Consider the following 6,000-nt stretch of genomic DNA (forward strand, 5'->3'; position numbering starts at 1 on the left):
ATTGTAGGATTTTTAATGAATTTCTTTGCTAATTATGGTGGAAAATAAGTATTTGGTCACCTACAAACAAGCAAGATTTCTGGCTCTCACAGACCTGTAACTTCTTCTTTAAGAGGCTCCTCTGTCCTCCACTCGTTACCTGTATTAATGGCACCTGTTTGAACTTGTTATCAGTATAAAAGACACCTGTCCACAACCTAGAACTTTTTGGTAAAAACTCAACTCGTCGTGTTTGGAGGACAAAGAATGCTGAGTTGTATCCAAAGAACACCATACCTACTGTGAAGCATGGGGGTGGAAACATCATGCTTTGGGGCTGTTTTTCTGCAAAGGGACCAGGACGACTGATCCGTGTAAAGGAAAGAATGAATGGGGCCATGTATCGTGAGATTTTGAGTGAAAACCTCCTTCCATCAGCAAGGGCATTGAAGATGAAACGTGGCTGGGTCTTTCAGCATGACAATGATCCCAAACACACCGCCCGGGCAACGAAGGAGTGGCTTCATATGAAGCATTTCAAGGTCCTGGAGTGGCCTAGCCAGTCTCCAGATCTCAACCCCATAGAAAATCTTTCGAGGGATTTGAAAGTCTGTGTTGCCCAGCGACAGCCCCAAAACATCACTGCTCTAGAGGAGATCTGCATGGAGGAATGGGCCAAAATACCAGCAACAGTGTGTGAAAACCTTGTGAAGACTTACAGAAAATGTGTGACCTGTGTCATTAATATATGGGTTGTTCCACCAATTGAGTACCTTTCTTGTATTGTAACTTAGTAAAACGAAACATTTTATTTCACCACATTTTTACATTCTGTCATAAAGAGCACATGTTCAACTTAATAGAAAACATGTTTTCCCATCTCAAGGGGTTAAATGGAGAGAAAAAAAAGACTATAGTAAGTGCCTAAGTATCAAATAAAGTAACAGGGTCAACGATTTCATCTTAAATCAGCCATAAATCCCATTGTGACGGGGAAATGGAAGTTTCACCAAAACGTTTTTATTGTTAAAAGATTTCTAGCCTGTCTATCTCTGGGTAACAGGGTTGACGTGTTATGCTCAACCCGCTCCGTTTTCCAAAACACCAGAAAATGGCCAAAAAGAGTAGAACTAGTTCATCTGCTTTTACACTATGATTTGACTACTAGATATTCAATGTTTCTTTTGAAAGAAAAAACTTTTTTTTAAAGGAATAGTTTCACCATATTAAAATGAGAGTTCAGTTCACGTAACGGGTGATCTTAAAATGAGGGACATATGTAAATGAATCACTAATCACATGAAATAGGTAACAGTCTTCAGAAATTGCTTTGTCAAAGCAACAAAATAACTAGGGCATAAGTAGGGGTTTACAATGATGGTGAAAACATGGAGAAATGTTGGGGTTAAGTGGGTTTAAACCTTCCAAGAAGTCACAGAGGGTGCACAAAGGGACATGACAAAATGCTGAATTTTTGGCACTTTTGCAAGTCTTTAGAAATATAAAAAATTGGATTTATTTAATTGTACATGTGGTCTACAGTGCCTATTGAAAGTCTACACCCCCTTGAACTTTTTTATTTCCACATTTTCTTGTGTTCCAAAGTGGGATTTAAATAAATGTAATTGTAAAAAAAATATATTGATCTATTCAAAATACTCCATAATGTCAAAGTGAAAAGAAAATTCTACAAATTTTTACTAATTAATAACAATTAAATAACTAAAATATAGTTGCATAAGTATTCACCCCCTTTGTTTAGGCAAGCCTTATTTAATTTAGAAGTACAGTTGAAGTCGGAAGTTTACACACACCTTAGCCAAATACACTTAAATCCCTGTTTTAGGTCGGTTAGGATCACTTTATTTTAAGAATGTGAAATGTCAGAATAATAGTAGAGAGAATGATTTATTTCAGATGTTATTTCTTTCATCACATTCCCAGTGGGTCAATTAGTATTTGGTAGCATTGCCTTTAAATTGTTTAACTTAGGTCAAACGTTTCGGGTAGCCTTCCACAAGCTTCCCACAATAAGTTGGGTGAATTTTGGCCCATTCCTCCTGACAGAGCTGGTATAACTGAGTCAGGTTTGTAGGCCTCCTTGCTCGCACACGCTTTTTCAGTTCTGCCCACACATTTTCTATAGGGTTGAGGTCAGGGCTTTGTGATGGCCACTCCAATACCTTGACTTTGTTGTCCTTAAGCCATTTTTGCCACAACTTTGGAAGTATGCTTGGGGTCATTGTCCATTTGGAAGACCCATTTGCAACCAAGCTTTAACTTCCTGACTGATGTCTTGAAATGTTGCTTCAATATATCCACATCAGTTTCCTTCCTCATGATGCCATCTATTTTGTGAAGTGCACCAGTCCCTCCTGCAGCAAAGCACCACCACAGCATGATGCTGCCACCCCGATGGTGTTCTTCAGCTGCTCTTGCTAGCAACCCCCTTTTTCCTCCAAATATAACAATGGTCATTATGGCCAAACAGTTCTATTTTTGTTTCATCAGACCAGAGGACATTTCTCCAAAAAGTACGATCTTTGTCCCCATGTGCAGTTGCAATCCGTAGTCTGGCTTTTTTATAGCGGTTTTGGAGCAGTGGCTTCTTCCTTGCTGATCGGCCTTTCAGGTTATGTCGATATAGGACTCGTTTTACTGTGGATATAGATACTTTTGTACCTGTTTCCTCCAGCATCTTCACAAGGTCCTTTGCTGTTGTTCTGGGATTGATTTGCACTTTTCGCACCAAAGTATGACGGTTGCATGGTCCCATGGTGTTTATACTTGCGTACTATTGTTTGTACAGATGAACGTGGTACCTTCAGGCGTTTGGAAATTGCTCCCAAGGATGAACCAGACTTGTGGAGGTCTATAATTATTTTTCTGACGTCTTGGCTGATTTCTTTTGATTTTCCCATGATGTCAAGCAAAGAGGCACTGAGTTTGAAGGTAGGCCTAGAAATACATCCACAGGTACACCTCCAATTGACTCAAATGATGTAAATTAGCCTATCAGAAGCTTCTAAAGCCATGACATCATTTTCTGGAATTTTCCAAGCTGTTTAAAGGCACAGTCAACTTAGTGTATGTAAACTTCTGACCCACTGGAATTGTGATACAGTGAATTAAAATTGAAATAATCTGTCTGTAAACAATTGTTAGAAAAATTACATGTGTCATGCACAAAGTAGATGTCCTAACCGACTTGCCAAAACTATAGTTTGTTAAAAATAAAGTTGTGGAGTGGTTGAAAAAATAGTTCTCATGACTCCAACCTAAGTGTATGTAAACGTTTGACTTCAACTCTACATTTGCCTTAACAAATCAAATAATAAGTTACATGGAAATGTGAAATAATAAGGGTTGACATCACTTTAGAATGACTAACACTTCCTCTGTCCCCCATACATACAACATCTGTAAGGTCCCTCAGTCAAGTATTGAATTCCAAGCACAGATTCAACTACAAAGACCTGGGAGATTTTCGAAGGCCTCATATAGAAGGGCAGTGATTGGTAGATGGGTAACAATAACAAATCAGACATTGAATACATCTATATGCATTGTCAAGTTAATAATTATGCTATGGATGATGTATTAAACCATGCAGACACATCAAAGATGCAGTCATCCTTCTGAACTGAGCTGCAGTACAGGAAGGAAACTATATACTTAGGGATTTCACCATGAGGCCATTGGTGAGTTCAATGGCTGTGATGTGAGAAAACTGAGGATGGATCAACAACATTGTAGTGACTGCACAATAATGACCTAAATGAAAAGAATAATTAAAAGAATAATTAAAAATATACAGAATATTCCAAAACATTCATATGTATGCAACAAGGCACTAAAGTAATACTGCAAAAAAACAAGGCAAAGGAATACACTTTTTGGCCTAAACGCAAAGCCTTGTGTTTGGGGCAAGTCCAACACAAAACATCACTGAGTAACTGCCTCCTTATTTTCATGCATGATGGTGGCCTGCTCCCTGCACCAAGCCAGTGGTGCGCGTCGTCAGCCCGGTCCGGCCCGTTCCTGCTCCCCGCACCAAGCCAGTGGTGCGCGTCGTCAGCCCGGTCCGGCCCGTTCCTGCTCCCCGCACCAAGCCAGTGGTGCGCGTCGCCAGCCCGGTCCGGCCCGTTCCTGCTCCCCGCACCAAGCCAGTGGTGCGCGTCGTCAGTCCGGCACGGTCCGTGCCTGTTCCACACCGGAGCCAGAGCAATCCGCTACACCGGTGTCCAGTCCAGCTCCGGCCAGCGGGGCCAGACCAGACCAGGGGCGCTACGGGGGGGTAGAGAGAGAGGGGTGGTCACGCCCGGAGCCGGATCCGCCTCCGAGGCGGAATGCCCACCCGGCCCCTACCCTCTTGTGTTTGGTTGGCGCGGTCGCAGTCCGCGCCTTTGGGGGGTACTGTCACGCCCTGGCTCTGGGGACTCTTATATGTTGAGCCAGGGTGTGTAGGTTTCATTGTTTAGTTTTCTAGGTTTGTATTCTAGTTCGTGTATATCTATGTTGGCCAGGGTGGTTCCCAATCAGAGGCAGCTGTAGCTTGTTGTCTCTGATTGGGGACAATACTTAGGCAGCCTGTTTGGCACTGTTATTTTGTGGGATCTTGTTCCGGAAGGTTTGTGTTCAACCCAGGACTTCACGTATCGTTTGTTTTGTTGTTTTGGTTCGTGTTGTACACTGCAATAAAAGAATGTACGCATATCACGCTGCGCCTTGGTCCGCTTCATCTTATAACGATCGTGACAATAAACCCAAATCTACACTGTAGTTGCTTACCAAGAAGACAGTGAATGTTCCTGAGTGGCCAAGTTTGAAAACTATGGCAAGACATTAGAATTGCTGTCTAGCAATGATCCGCATGCTTCAGTTCGGCTGACGCCTAGCCGAAGCAGTGGTGTGTATTTATGGATGCCAAGCTTCCTCCAAAAATTGACCAAGAAAGAAAGAAAAAACATATAAAATAGTTTCTATTTAGTCTCTCTGTGTTTCAAAATATTCCTTCAATTCGCACCGGAGAAAGCATCAGAGCGAGCGAAACAGCGCCCCTCTGTCTCTGTATGTGTAGGCCATCTATCTGATGCTGTCTGGTCCAAAAGAGTATGACATTGTTCCCGCCCATAGCATTGCATGCAAGGGAAGCCAGCAAGCATTTGACCTCCCTTGATTTAAAAAAGTATAAAATAATAGCCAATCAGCGTTGAGCTAAACTGAGTGAGCTCAACTGTGAATGGTCCTGGTGCATCAGAAAAAAAAGTGTCAAGGGAAGCATATCAAATCGCATCGAGAGCATATGTCATTGACAGAAACAACTTGAATTGTTGCATCTCGTTGTGTTGTTGTCCTCCAGCGGCTAGCTAGCTAGCTAAAATTGTCCCTTTCCTAAATTAGCCATGGATGGAGATAGGGATTTGGACTTGTGGTTTTACTTAATTCTCTGTACTGGCCCATGATTATAATGGCAATTCTGATCCAACCATTAATTCATACATTGTGCCCCTGGCCTGAGAGGATGGAAGTTCAATATGTAGCTAGATGTAGAAGGAAGTTAGGCTAGCAAGCAAGCATTTTAGCCAGGTAGCCTAAGACTACAAAAAATAAAAGTGTGTACTGTATGACAGAGTAATAGACCGTTTTGTCAACATGAAAAAGAGGAGGATGGCATTGGCGTTTCTCTACAAGTAGGGTGAGTCAACATGTTTTTCTACTTGCACGAACGCGCACGCACACACACACACACACAAACAAAACTATGGACATCCACATCATATTTAGCTTAAGTTGATTGGACTAAATTGTTTTTGGTATATTTTAGTTGTCACTGTATTAGACTAAGCATAAGTAATTTGATGATGTTCAAATGTTGAAGTTCAAATGGTGCTGGAAAAGTGGGGACAGCTCCTGTTTTCTTTGCGACTTGTGGTAACTCTGTGGTTCTAAATTAGTAGTTGGTTAGTGGTCCGAAAACCGGTGTGATTAGAACGCTTATTTAGAAAGTACAGTTTCGAT

This window comes from Coregonus clupeaformis, chromosome 29 (assembly GCF_020615455.1).
Source record: "Coregonus clupeaformis isolate EN_2021a chromosome 29, ASM2061545v1, whole genome shotgun sequence".
Classification (NCBI taxonomy): Eukaryota; Metazoa; Chordata; class Actinopteri; order Salmoniformes; family Salmonidae; genus Coregonus; species Coregonus clupeaformis.